The sequence below is a fragment of the Calonectris borealis genome, chromosome 4 (genome assembly GCF_964195595.1).
Source record: "Calonectris borealis chromosome 4, bCalBor7.hap1.2, whole genome shotgun sequence".
Classification (NCBI taxonomy): Eukaryota; Metazoa; Chordata; class Aves; order Procellariiformes; family Procellariidae; genus Calonectris; species Calonectris borealis.
The window spans coordinates 6,374,784-6,389,799 of record NC_134315.1 but is presented as its reverse complement, the minus strand read 5'-3'; the positions used below and the strand labels follow the sequence as shown (position 1 = coordinate 6,389,799).

General features: G+C 46.3%; 1 long non-coding RNA gene across 1 annotated transcript; it reads right to left on the bottom strand.

Moving 5' to 3' along the window:
* Nucleotides 1-10,895: 10,895 nt before the first annotated feature.
* LOC142082390 (uncharacterized) lies at nucleotides 10,896-14,912 on the bottom strand. The gene is made up of 3 exons (XR_012673693.1): nucleotides 14,750-14,912; nucleotides 13,111-13,221; nucleotides 10,896-11,298 (listed from the first exon to the last, which is right to left on the bottom strand). It is a non-coding gene; the product is annotated as an uncharacterized LOC142082390 (long non-coding RNA).
* Nucleotides 14,913-15,016: the final 104 nt, after the last annotated feature.

Below are 15,016 nucleotides of genomic sequence, written 5' to 3'. Positions count from 1 at the left end.
AAGTACTGCATTACTGAAAGCAGAAAATGGGATTGAGATGGGTCAAAGTGAAAAGGATGGATTCAGAATTTTCCCAAATTCAGCATATTCAATGGAGGATGCAGAGAGATTTTTTCAGATCTACTCCAGAAAATATACAGCGTACTTCATGTCAGTCCAAGCTGTTGCTTACTTGCTAGAAAAGTGCCATCTAGTAAAAGGCTTATACTGATCAGAGGGCGATGACCTCCAATTCCTCGCCTCCACGCAAAGCAGGAACAGCTCCAGTGAGACGGGTGAAGCTCATGAACAAGAAATCAGGGTTAGCTGCAGATGGATCCAAAGATGGAGGAGGAAGATGTTTTGAAATTTTGAGTGAGATGTGATTTTAAAAATCTATGTGATTCATAGGAAAAAAACCCTGACGTGACACATTTACTAGGCTTGTTCTACACCGAGGTGGGCTCAGGGGCAGGATGTGGAGATTCATGAGCTGAAAGGTCCCACAAAACCTGGCTGGGAGCAGGGAATGCTTTCTGGGAACCAGCCAGGGCATGGCAGAAATGCGACAGCTGAATTTTGCAGAGTAAGACAGAGGGCAACACACTCAGATTTATGTTGTTTACCTCCCCATCAGATGGATGGTGAAACGTGTCGGGTGCTGGGGATGGGGCTGCTCGCTTCCCTGCACCCAGTGCTTGCCACCATATCAGTCCTGCCATCGCCTTCACCACCTATGAAGGTGGTGAAAATCTCATTTAACGCACTCAGATACCAGCAGCCACGTTGCTAAAGAGCATTGCTGGGTCGTGAGCAAGCCTGACCAGCCATGGGGTTGTTTTTTTGCGATACAGTTCCAAGAAGACAGAAGAGACGAGGGCTCTCAGTTTTCACCTGGCAATACTAGTTGTCACCCCTGTTGATAAACAGATGGTTTGAAACCATCCTGGTTTTCTGGAAACAGGCAAGGACCCTCCAGACAAATACATGCAGTGGCTGGGGAGGTCAGTCCATGCAGTGGAGGCAAAATACACAATGAACCTTTCATGTCTTGAAGATGATCACATAGGGCATCTCTAATACAGCTCCATCCATCCCTCCATGCCCCGAGGACAGGCTGGTCCAAGTGGCATAGCTTGGGCAATACGCAGAAGGGAGGAAGCCTCCCTGGGTATCACGTGGTGCTTCTCCAGGCTGACATGGGGCAGGAGATGGGCTGTATCTATAGCTATGATTATTAACGTTTTCATCTAGGAATTGCTAGATGGACTTAAAAAAAGCTGGGCTACATATTGAGGATAGGAGGGGGGAAAAAAGTTTCGTTTTGTTTTTCTCTTCTCTTCTCTTCTCTTCTCTTCTCTTCTCTTCTCTTCTCTTCTCTTCTCTTCTCTTCTCTTCTCTTCTCTTCTCTTCTCTTCTCTTCTCTTCTCTTCTCTTCTCTTCTCTTCTCTTCTCTTCTCTCCTCTCCTCTCCTCTCCTCTCCTCTCTTCTCCTCTCCTCTCCTCTCCTCTCCTCTCCTCTCCTCTCTTCTCTCTTCTCTTCTCTTCTCTTCTCTTCTCTTCTCTTCTCTTCTCTTCTCTTCTCTTCTCTTCTCTTCTCTTCTCTTCTCTTCTCTCTTCTCTTCTCTCCTCTCCTCTCCTCTCCTCTCCTCTCCTCTCCTCTCCTCTCCTCTCCTCTCCTCTCCTCTCTTCTCTTCTCTTCTCTTCTCTTCTCTTCTCTTCTCTTCTCTTCTCTTCTCTTCTCTTCTCTTCTCTTCTTTCTCTTCTTCTCTGTTCTATACATCCTACCTGGGGTAAATGATTGGCTGAGTTTCTTTTCCCTCCGGACATGAAGGGCAGTTGGCACCAGGCTTGGGTGAGCTGTGATTCGCTATTATCTCAAAAGAAAGCATCACTGAGCCTAACAAAAATGCTCATTTAGCAAAGCATGTAAGCATGAGTAGAGCTATTGGCCTCAGTTGGTTTTAGCCTGCATCTAAAGTCAGACAGACAAAAAAAGCATTGCTTTAAAGTGCGGAAGAGGAATTTGACTAAAGCTGCTGTAATAAACTGACAGGCAAGTCGTGCAAATTAGGTGAATATAGACAAACAGGGTGGGAACCATCTGGCCAAGCTTCGAGATGGGTGAGGCAGTTCAGACACCTTCGTGCCACTCTGGGTTCACGTTACAGTCCATCAGTGGAGAGCTGTGGGCCACCTCCTTCCCCATGATCCATCTCCTAACCCACGGTCCACCTCCTCCTCTGTGGTCCTCCTCCTCCTCTGCAGTCCACCCCAATGTGGAGGAAGCAGAGCCAGCATGGCAGAAGGCCAGTGTGGATAAGAAGGGACACCGGGCCGACCTCGAAGGCAACAGGCAAGTGCACGGGAGATGGATGCGGGGAACTAGAGACAAGGGGAATGGAAGGGCATTGCTCCAGCATTATCCCCAATAAAGGTGTTGGGTAGATATCCAGTGACTTGGTCCCTGAGGCTAGGACCCTTGGTGGCTTTCCCCTCCCGCACTCTCAGATGATGCGTTCGAGGTCTCCTCCGTGGCTACATGTGCCTTTTCACACGTTGTGTGATAATGTACTTGTCATCTTTGACTCATTAAGACTTTTAAGACGACGACTACCTGAGATCAGATTACCACCCTAGGTCTCCCTTATACAGTATTTCCTTAATTTCTTTGGTCATAAGGATGATGTAAATAACGGAGAAACTGGCCATTTTAAAACTTATCTTCTGAATGTCTTCCTGTGTATCATTGTAGAAGGTGCGATTTTTGTATTACTGCACAAAGTCATAGAATCATAGAATCATAAAATAGAATAGTTTGGGTTGGAAGGGACCTTTAAAGGTCATCTAGTCCACCCCCCCTGCTGTGGGCAGGGACATCTTCAGCTAGATCAGGTTGTATATCCAATCAAAATCTTATTTTATCACCTGAAGATACAGGATGAGCAGCGTTTCTCTGTGGTCTTCTTTGGGACTTGGGGGTCTTGTAATTCTAAACCTGTGAATAATCCCAGCGATTTTCAACTGAATTCAGTACTGCAAGTATTTCTGTTTGACGGTAAACGTCTCTGGGTGTTTCAGTGAAGTGTGAGAGCAGACAGCGAATAATCCTCTGCCGTACCCACTGAAGTGGTGTCACCAAGCTGAAACCCCACGGAGCCGAAAAATGCCCCTCGATCAGGAAAAGCTCTCTGCACCTGCATGCTTCCGAAGCCCCGCGGTGGGACATCTCCCAGAGAGGTGGGAGAGCCTCCAGTGGGTTTCCTCTGTTACCCACTGGAGGTCTGATCCAAAGCTCATTCAAAGTAAAAGTGCCATTTATTTTTGTGGGATTTTTAATCCTTTTCCCATTAAATGCACTCAGCTTTTAGAAAAGGACACTCGGGATGTGAATGAATTTAGCTGAAGAATTTAAGTGGTGGGACACGAAGGTCCTGGACTTTTCCATTTCGTCGCCATTTTAGGGATGAAATCAGGTTTTTCCTTGGTTGAATCCTTGCCTTGGATGCCGAGTAGCAGCAGCCAGATGAGTCGAGCCTGAAGGACCATCCTGGTGTGTGCGCTAGGCTGGACGCTGACAGATGCTGTGCGAGAAGCAATGTGGAAAGCTTATAGCAGGTCTATATGGATGGCAGTGTGGCACTATGGCACGTCTGGTTTGCACAAAAATTTATCAGCACCGGGCTGGAGAGGAGATGCCTGCAAGTTATCCCGATGGATACGTGGGAGTTTCCCCGCTCCGTGTGGAAACAGCAAGGGGAATTAATGCTCCTCAGCCTCGGGCTGTCTAAAATGAACTCAATAAAAAGCAGCCGGTTGGTGCTGGAAGCAAGACGTGCAGCGGCGCTGGGCAGGGATGCGAGGCTCCGGTCGGCGTTTGTCGAGAAGGCAGATGCGATGCTGTGGAAACGACGGAAAGCCGAAGCTGTGCAAGGCTGGTGTATATTGTACAAATGCGACACAGCGAGAACACCCCCACTGAACATGTCCACTGCTTTCTGTAACATACAGTTTGTTCTGATGATCACTTTTGTCTTCTTTTTTTCTTTTTTTCTTTTTTTTTTAATTGTTTTTAGTCTTTGTTTTTTACCTTCAGGGAATGCTTTAATAGCAATTTCACAGGAATTCAGTTTTGGTTTTATTTGTAATAAATGTTGTCATTGGCGTGAAAAAGGAATCCACAGGAGCAATTACTGGTCACGACAGAATGAATAAATGAATTAATTATCTTCAGCTTTGTTATTATTTTCAGGTACATAATGATGACACAGGCTGGTGCACTGACTACAGTGTGTATAGAGGAGACAGCAAAATTCTCCGAAGGCCCATGGGAGATAATTAGTTTGAACCTCCCTCCGAAAAAGGTGTATTTTTCTTTTGTGGTAACCTCAGTGCTGAGTCCTGAGGACGAACAGGTTCCTATGGATGACACCAGAGGAGAGAGAAATCAGACTATCCCGAGAAGGGGGGAAGAATATCCTTCCCCTGACCTTCACATGGGCCAAAGCAACTGTGCTCGCTCCTTCACATTGCAATCATTTGCCTCTCTGCCACAAATCGCTAAAATAGGGCAGAGATACAGCCAACCTCTGTAGCAGTTTGGCACTCCGATTAGCTCCGTTCGACAGAAAATGCCCTGAGTTTGGCCTGATTATGGCCAGTTGATGTTTTTGCTATTTCTTTACTATTTCAGTAGGAGGAGGCAGGTGTTCATGAGTTCCAGGACCAGCAAGCAATGACATGAAGGCCATACGCTCGCTCTAGAGAAAGTACAGCAAAGTTACTTCCAACACCGAAATTATTAGAATAAAGGAGAAAATAATATCCTTGTGGTCACTTTGCTTTCCTACCTTCAGCAAAGTTTTTTGTGTCCCTCATTAAACCTCTTCTCCTCCCTGCTTTTCTGCTGTAGCTTCAAAGAGCCAGGGAGGTCCTGCAGGTTTGATTGTTTCCTTCAGACTGAACAAACTGCAGAGTCTTTTTGTGCCTGCCTGGTCCAACTGGAGGATCTTCTGAGATCCTCAGAATTCTTGTATGAATTGCCTTGTATGAATTCTTCGCTCACGAAAGGTCTGTCCTAGAGCATCTTGCACTTCCTGAGGACAAAAACCTGGTTCTGCTTAGTTGCATGGTCCTTGTTGTTTTACTCTTCAGCTAAACCTGCAAAGGTCCTTCTCCAGCTCTGGAAGAAAAGTCAGAGAGTGAAGCAGCTGTGACATCTAGTGGTGCTTGTGGTTATTTCAGTACAGAGACAAATGCACACTATAAATATAACCATACATATATATGACCACCCCATGATCAAAAGGACAAGCCTTCATGACCAACCTGCACTTTACCTCTACGATGGGGTTGCAGGAAAAAAAAAAAATCATCATTTTAGTCATGTGGTGACTATACTTCCCATGGAGGAGGAGGAATGGTCAGCCACCCATCGCTTTGCTCTGCTGCAACAGAGTTTGAAAGGTTTTCCAGAATATAAGAATAAAAGAAATTGCTTTAAAAGAGAGATTTGAATGTCATTAATTCTGTGTGTTTTCACCAGTGCCAAGGCAACTTTAGGGATGAATAGAAAAATACATTGAACAATGTTAAAAATGTAAGAATAGGTATTTTCAGTGAAAGCTGATTCTGTGTGTGTGTATTGCTGTGTGCGATAAGGTAGATGAAGACGTGACCGGAGCTTTTAAGGACATAAAGCCAGGGGGATCTCACAGAGACCACAAGGTCTCAAGTGCTGCAACTGGAGTGACTTCACTGCCGGTGCTCCAAAAGTAACTGCAAGTATCTGAAACGAGGATTAGCCCCTGTGTATTTAGTTTAGACAGTTGTCTACATTTTGTAGACATTCAAGAACTAATCCTGAAGCTAAGAATTCCAGTAGAACATTAACTTGGTCCTGCAGAGCTTTGCACAGCGACACTGTTGAGTCAGCAAGATTTTAGCCAAAGAAAAATCCTCAAAGAAAAATTTTCACTTTACAAAGAAGCTGGGTACTTTTTACGTTGTCAGTTGTTTTTGCAAGGACAAAGGTGACTTCAGCACAAAAAAACCTCCAATTTGAGCAAAATACTTTTTTCTTTAGGTGCAAGACAAATCCTGCTATGGGATAAATCTATATTTATATTTTACTCTGGGGTTGTTAAGCCTCCAGAGAAACGGTGGACAGAACTTCTACTCTTCATCGATTCCACAATGCCTGAAAACAAAAGCCATTTTAGTACAAAAAACGTTCAACAGATGCATTTGTGAAGCTGCTGTAGCCAACATTGGGATTTCCAGACTGTGCAGGTGACCTGTCTGACTACTGCAAACGATCTGATGGCATCCAATAGAAGATAGTAAAAAGGTGTAATTTGCCAGCTCAGCATTTCTCAAGGTTTCAACATATATTCAGAATTAAGTAAGAGTTGCCACTGAGCTTTGCTTTGTGCTTTCATATGTGCGTCCCAGGGGAGGTAGGTGAACATCGTTGAAACTAAGGGAATATCCCCATGAGACTGCTAGAGGGAGAGGTTCATCAGCTGGGGCTAATAAAAGCCACCAGTTCGTGCTCCAGGACCACACAGTCCAGCCCAGCCCAGCCAAGTTGTCCTCCTGTAGTTGTCCTAGCAATTTCCCCATGAAATCACAGACGATGGAAATGATGGGGGAACAAGAGCAGATGGAAGTAGCTGGATCTGCTGGTGAAGGAGCTTGTTCCATGTGCCTTGTGACCTCTGGGGACACAGGACCAGACCTCATCTGTTATAGGCTGTGCTAGATTTAACTAGATTGAGACCTTCTTGATGTGGCTTTTGGGTTCGCAGAGGGAGGTTGTTCCCACTCCTTACCACTCTGTTGTTTTCTAATGCTGATTTTCAGACGTATGGCTTTCTTAAACCCCACAGGGATAAAAAAATAAAATTGTTCCATGCCTAATTATGCAGAGAAAGAGGAACCAAAGCGCTTCAGGGCTGCTGAGCTCAAAGGGGAGGTTCTGCTGCAGCTCTGGCCCTTGGACATTGCGCATTGGGTTGCATCAGCTTTCAGCTTAGCTCATGCTGAGCTGCACCCCACAATCCTGAAGCCTTAAAAACCAGCATGGCCTCCAGGGAAGGGGAGTTGAGTTTATTTATCACACGGGGATTCATTGTTATTCAGTGGAAGTCTCTTTCAGCGCAAAGAATTAACAGCCAAACCCAATTCCTTACGACAGGTGGACAAGCCATGAGCGGCTTTCCTGGCGTACGCATTTCAAGGAACCTACATCCCATTTTGCTCCTGCTTCTTCCTGGATGGCAGAGGCTCCACAGGATCCTGTATCCTGCTCCAACACCAGGAGAACCCCATGCAGGGTCGTTGAGAGCAGAATTTGCCCCAAACTGCTGTTTTCCTTTTGTGAACCCCTCCCATCTTCGGATCTGCTCCATTCCTCATGACCAGCAGGGCAACCTGATCATCTGGAAGAGCAGGTCTCAGAGATGTGAATGTTTCCCAGCACCGTGGGGCAGCCCCAGGTCTGACACCTGTGTTTTTAATAAACCGGATCGTTGTGCTCGGCTGCCCTGTCTCCAGGAGGGAGAAAGGCAGTGGGACGTGTATGGCTGCTCTGGCTGCAGCCCAGTGAACTGCTACAAAAGCCCATCAAATGTCAAGCCTTTCTCTAAGACCTGGAGCTGCTGAAGCATTTCTGGCAAAATTTACTGAATAAAATGAGTAAGCTCTGATAAGCCCCTGATACGTGACAGAGGCAGACTTGGTTTAGATCACACAGCAAAGGGAAAAAAAAGTATTTAGATGAAGATAACCGCAGGTCTTCAGCAGCATCTTCCTTCCTGGAGAAATCCAAGCCATGATGGACCTGAAAGGGTCAGTCTGGGGCTGGCTGTGGGTACCGGCTCGGTGTCCATCCCTGGGGACTTCCCCCTAAAGTGCTTCTGATGTTGATATTGTGGCTCCGATTGGTGCCAAGCTGAAATCTGACCCCCCCGTTTGTGGAGCACCTTAGAAATGTCAGCTCTTTAGAAATACCAAGCCATGGCACTGCTTAGGGAAGAAGGGGGTAGTGTTTGTGTGCTTATTTGTTTTCATTTGGCACTACTAATACTGAAAAAAACCCCAAACTAAAGTAATAGCAATACCACAGAAGTTTGCATGATGTTTCAGAAGCAGAGAACAGAATACAAAATTTGTTTGCTGAAAGCAGTACGGAGATTGCACAGAAAAGGAGCGAGCGAGATGACACCACCTACCTTTCCCTCCCTGCTGTAAACTCTCAACTGGTCCTTATCTCTGCTATCTGGAGTTACACCAGAAGTCCCAGTAAGCCCATTTCTAACTAATTCCTTAGCAGATGCTCTCAGCCATAGCTCTGTTACTGCAAAATCACAGGCTGTGGGGAAAAAATAAAGTGAGTTAAAGCACAAGCGTGGCTAATCCCTCCGGAGGGAATCCTCACCTCTGATTTTCTCTGCTCTTTACAAGGGAAAGGAGAGCAGCGGTCCAGCTCCTCCTGGTGACTCTCCCAGGGCTGAGATGCTGAGACTATTTTTGCCTACAACCTGTAAATTAAAGTATAGAAAACCACAAACTAGTCTGTTTTCAGAAAGGTCAGCGCCCTTAGCTGCTGGAAACTGGATATAGGTGAGGCCAGGGTTTAGCTTCATGCTTAGGTCCCTGCCTTGATCCCAGGGAGATGGGGGGAATGCCAGATTTGTTTGCACATTCTTAACTTCCAGGAGGTGATGATGCCACTAAAGCTAACAAGATGCATGAGGATTTCAAGCTGCAGGGTTGTTTCAGTGAGGGTGAGAATGGGAGACAGCGATCAAACATCAGCTGGTGCCAGGAGCGTACGTCCGGAGTCATCGCTGATGTAAGGGCTAAACCAGCTGAAGAGCTTGTCCCTGGTTTAGCAATCCCCTAAAGACAGGCTTTCCCTCGAAGGATGGCCTTCCTGCTAAACCCTCCCCACTGGAACCTGCGTTTGTCAAAGGGTGTCTTTTAGCTCTGGCCAGCACCAGGAGACAAACCTGTTTCTGATTCTGAATAGGAAGTCTGGGGTACATTTAATGCTATTAAATATCTGCCCACAAAGTCAATTTTGTGGCTCTACCAACTGTGTTGTTTGTACAGCTGAATATGATTGTAAGTTTTTTAATATGTCTGAGTTTACCATATGGATCAAGTCTGTGACTCCTACCATCATCCCAAAGGATTTCTGCCTGGCGTGAAGTTCACCACAAAGTTTGTGGCATAAGGAGTTGCAGCCCGAGGGCAGTGAGCAGCCGGGAGGGAAATGATGGAGCAGGTCTCTTGCTGGCACCAAAACACCCTTGAACAGAGCTCCAAACAGACCTTTTATCCTTGCCACACAGAAGGGAAGCGCCGCTTCTTATTTTGCATTTAATATGTAATCACTATTTGGAAAACTTTGAGGTTTGCTGTCTATGCCATGACCAGGGTGCATGTCCTGTTACAGAGAGGTTTGCAGGAGAGGACGTTCCTGATCAGCATTTTCTTCCGCTCAGAGATAAATGCTGACAGTCCAGGCACTTCATATTCCCGGGAAGTTGTGCTGTAGTGAATGCTGAAGACCTTGGGGTGCAAGAAGCTTCTTTCAGTTTTGACCTTTCTTTTCAGGAAGTGGCAAGAGATTGATGGAGTCCTGGAAGCACCCACACAAATCCATGTTACAGAAAAAGATGGCAGGAGGAACTACTGGACCGGAGCAAAGAAGGCAGCATCCCGCTTTCTTACCGCTCTCTTACGATAACATTTAACAGAGACATGAATGTGTTGATGGGCGAGCTATGGAAACAGCGTCTACTGAAGCTGTCAGTCAAACGCAAGGCTCAAATCCCTAAGAAACCAGTGGCAGCATTTAACCTCTGGCTGTGCAAATGTAAACGTGAACAGCAAATACCCTGTGATACACGCTGGCAGCGGGATTCCCCTGGTGATCATTTCACATTGTCACTCTCTGGCAAAGCAGTAACAGGGCTCCAAGTCATTTGTCATGACTGTGGGGTAGAAAAAAGTGTTAAAGGCTTTATTCAAGAAAAGCAACCGTACTTTCAGTTTCATGCTATAACAGACCACTCCGCGTGGTCTGCAGGTCCCGTTATTTCACAAGTTGGGAACTGAACCTTCCCCCAACCCCCGCGTCAGCCTGCCTGTCCCTGCCTCTCTTTTTAGCAACACATTTCACTGGGTTCAAAATACTTTTGAGTGGGAGTCAGGTCCAGCTTCAAACACCTCCTGCAGACATACCCACTGTGGGTTTCTAAGCTCTTGTGGCAACCGGTGGAGATTGTCCAGCTCTGCCAGGGCTCCAAGAGAGCAATTCAACCCTCTCCTTGCAGCAGACGCCTACAGGCAGCACAGGAACTGCTCTCTTGTCTCTGCTGACTGCACGGGCTGGGCTTCCACTGGCACAACGAGAGCTGGGATGGCACACAGGTACACACCCGCCAGGCAGACACCTCCAGGTGGTGGAATCTGGACCTGAATTTCAGCCTTAGCTGCATGCTGTTCAGACAGCAAAGACTCTATTTGGTCTCTAAATACAGGTGTCTAGTGCCATGTGGGGTGCCCTGAGGTATCTGAGACCTCTGCGGAGGACTGGCTAATGGGATACAGGACTCACGGGAAACCCAAGCTTTCCTGCGGAGGCAGAAGGAAGCAGGACAGGGTGCTTCAGGGTGGCTCAGGCCGCACTAGATGCCAGTCCACAAGCAAGTGAATTGAGCTGCAGTTCAAACATGTCTCCTATCTTATCTGCAGCAAGACCAAGGTCAGTATGAAACCCAGAAGTGGAGATACATGGATTCATACATGGAAATGTGCATATGGAAAAGAAGATGCTGTGTGAGTTAATGGGAGAGTTCCTCATGTGGATGAGGAAGACTGAGACCGGCAGGCACTTGCTGTATCCATCAAGGCCTTGTGGAGAAGAGAGACACGGGGGGTTGGTGCAGGTGACAACTATATCTTGCTGTTTCTAAGTGCCAGTGCCTGGAGCACAGTCAGTTTTTATTCTGCGGCGTAATATCAAACCTGGACTCTGGGGTGTAAACAGGACACCCTGAAAAACCTGAACGTCTAAAGTGTTTTTGCTGCTCTTAGGGCTAGTAAATCCAGACATTTAAGGGGTTGGTGATTTATTTGCATTGCACATTTTTGGCTGATGATGCAAGTAGACAAAGCATTAGCAATGACTTCTCTTATGGAGAAGAAACCAAGGCTGAGAGAGATTGAGTGATTTCAGTGATGACCCAGAGGAAGCGTGCAGCCGGCCAAGCACCACACCCAGGTCCCTCAACTGCCCACCCAGTATCTGAAAGAAGAAAAGAGAAACGTTTTACCATTAGTTTTAAGGAAGTACCAAAAGAAGTTGCATTTTGTGCATGCAGGGAATCTCCCTTTCATCTAAAGATCTACGAAAATGTTAGCAGGCAGTGTGTTTTTGTCTTCTGCTAGAGCTGGAACTCCTGGGTAGGTAAACATTAACATGATGTGCCTTTAGGCTTCTTACTCGCAGATCAAGTCCTCTGCAGAGGGATACTAAGCAGGAAGTCCTGTGTTTAGTATTAGGAAGATCTGCTTTCAAATGGGATTAAAGCCCAACTATGAGTAAGAAACCAAGAAAAATGTTTTCACTAGAATTCAGTTTGTCCCTGGGTTTGTGATTTTCATAAGGTTCAGCTCCAGGATCTGTGTTGCTCCTAAAATGAAGTTGCTTACTCAAAAATGCATTAAGGAGAGACTCCACCCCTTATCTGACCTTTGGGCTTTCTGCAATGGTTGAAAAGTATTGTTCTGAGATTAAATCCCAAAATCTTTCTTAATCCTTTGACTACCTCACTCTGAGCCAGCACTGGCTCTGTCCTGAGCTTTGTAAGGCAGCCCCTGTCATTGGTACCTGAGTGTTGCTAATTGCTGTATTGTTTCTTCCTGGGCTGAATGGTTTGTTTCTAGGCAGATGATTAAATCAACTAAATTAATATTGGAGGGACAGAGTGTTCTCTGACAGGAACCACACCACTGCATTAAAACAAAGGAAAATAGGTTTATTTTTTCGCAGTTCCATGTATGTCTGGCCAATTTTATATTGTATAGCTGGTTTCCATACCCTGAAACTTTTACTGCTAGGGTGATAATGACTTGCATCAGTATTAAGATTCAAAAGACTCTATATGCATTCAGGTTTTGAACGCAAATGACTAAAGAGATATTACTGTTACTGAGATTTGAAAAAAAAAACCCCAAAACCCAACAACCCAACCCTCATCTTACACAATCCTACTAAAAACACTAAAAAATTGCAGTTGTCTTTATTTTGTCATATTGTTTGACTGAGTTCTTTTAAGTGCATTTGATATCCAACAGATGGACTTCTGACACTACATAGCTTAACATAAAAAGGAGAGAAAGAATAACCCACTGTATAATTTAGCTGGGGTCAGAAGCTCCAGCTCTCCCTGTTGACAGGACTGGGGCTCTTCTGGCAGTGGGACAGTCCTGCCTTGTCACTGCCACCTATGAACCAAGGTGAGGGGGGTCACTTAGAAACAGCTGGGGTTCTTACTGTTCCCTTTGGTTTTCTGCTATCCAGTCTCACTCGTTTCTTTTGTGTGTTATTTTCTAGACCAGCTTCTCTCTCTCCCCCTCCTAAAAATAGTGTTTTGTTGAGAAATTGCTAAAAGCAAAACCTTCCTGTATACAGAATGATAACACAGTGGCATCTAGCTCAAATTCTATAATCCCCACAAGAGTCTTAGTGAAAGCCTCAAGTCAAGGAAAAATTGATTGGGAAATGGATCCAGGTATAAATCTTTTAGTAGTGCGTGGGTTCCTTATGAAATCAGTGTGTATGTCCTCCTAAGGGGATCATATATACCTCATAAGAAGCTGAACATTTGGTTGCTTCATTTATTTATTACAGCCTCATTCTGGCCTCAGTTTTATGGACATGAAGTGAATGAAATAATCAGGATGAAACCAGAGTATTACTTTGCACGTTTACTTTTGTCCTAAAGGAATACTTTGCCTCTTCTTGCCCCCCGCCCCCATGCCTCTGCCCACAGATACACAAATATACGCATGGGTTGTTTCTGAAGGCAGCTGATGGCGCAGGTGAGGAACTGACCTGTGTCTGAAGCTCGTAGAAGTTAAAGCATTTTAAAACCCCTCGTGGGAAGGCTCGTTGTAGAGTTCAGTGGTTTCTTGTGACGCCAATCTAAGGTCAATTTACCCGTGGCTGCAAGAATTGCACATTTTTTAATAAATGAGCTGACTTCACAGCTTTCCCTGATTTTTCTAACTTTCCTGTAAGTCCCAGGTACAGACATATCCTCTATTTGCCCTGGAGATGCCTCTCCCATAATCACTGTCCCTGATACATGCTCTTTTTGCGAATGTTTGCCTAAACATCCCTCATCAAAAAATAGGAGCTGAGCCTTTCTTGTGGTTTATTAACCATTTTCTCTTCCAGAACAAATGCCCCCTGAATTTTAGCAGAAAGAAAACGCTGCTGTTAAGAATCTCTGTAGGGAGGAAAGAAAACACTAATTATTGTTTCAGAACTGTGTTGTTTGATTTATTCAAACAACTCCTTTTCCTGCCCCAGGATCAGCCAGGTGAGCAAACTGTCCATGGTGAATGAGAAAGAGGATTGTCAGTTCGCTGGCATTTTTTGAAATGATTTAACCTCAAAGCATTTAGCCCCAATAAAGCAGCGGGTGCTCACGACTGCCGCTTATCAGGCTATTACAGCCGAGTCGCTCTTCCCAGGACCACCGCCTGTGTCCTCCTTGTGTCGTCCTCCTGTCTTGCGGCATTTACTTAATGCATCAGATGGGGGTTTTGCTCTCTTTCTACAGCACTTCACACAAAATAATAACAAACAGGTCAGGTTTGTAGAGAGGGGTTACGTATTGCATTTGATTGACCAATTAATTTATACGTGGGTTTATATATATAAATACCTAATAGTATTTCATAGAATCATAGAATCATTAAGGTTGGAAAAGACCTCTAAGATCATCGTGTCCAACCGTCAACCCAACACACCATGTCCACTAAACCATGTCCCTAAGTGCCTCATCTACACGTCTTTTAAATACCTCCAGGGATGGTGACTCCACCACTTCCCTGGGCAGCCTGTTCCAAGGCCTGACCACTCTTTCAGTAAAGAAATTTCTCCTCATGTCCAGTCTAAACCTCCCTTGGCGCAACTTGAGGCCATTTCCTCTCGTCCTATCGCTGTTACTTGGGAGAAGAGACCAACCCCCACCTCGCTACAACCTCCTTTCAGGTAGTTGTAGAGCGCGATGAGGTCTCCCCTCAGCCTCCTCTTCTCCAGACTAAACAACCCCAGTTCCCTCAGCCGCTCCTCATCAGACTTGTGCTCCAGGCCCTTCACCAGCTTCGTTGCCCTCCTCTGGACACGCTCCAGCACCTCCATGTCCTTCTTGTAGTGAGGGGCCCAAAACTGAACACAGGATTTGAGGTGCGGCCTCACCAGTGCCGAGTACAAGGGCACGATCACCTCCCTGCTCCTGCTGGCCACACTAGTCCTGATACAGGCCAGGATGCCGTTGGCCTTCTTGGCCACCTGGGCACACCTGGTTAATTTATATTCATATACATATGCTCAACTAGAAGATACCACTTTTCCCTGCAAAATGTGACTTTTTTGGAACTTGCATGCCCCCACAGCCGCAGCGCGCAGTGAAGCCGCCCCGCCTGCAAACCCCTTTGGCTTCTGTGGAAATGCTTCTCCTCGCCTTTACTGACCCCCTATTGATGTACCGTGGTGGCTTTTAACCCATCAAAACCTGGGTTTGGCCTGAATTCAGCACCAGCTCGGAGCCGTCAGGGCTGGCTGTCACCGGCCTCCCGCGCGGCGGTGGCGGCGGCGGCGGCTCTGTCACAGCGCGGCCCTGCCGAGGCCGCCGCGGACTACCACACCCACAATGCCCCGCGGGGCTTCTTCCTGCCCCGCCCCGCCGGCTCCTCTTTGATTGGCTGCCGCCACTACGGGGGCCCTGCGG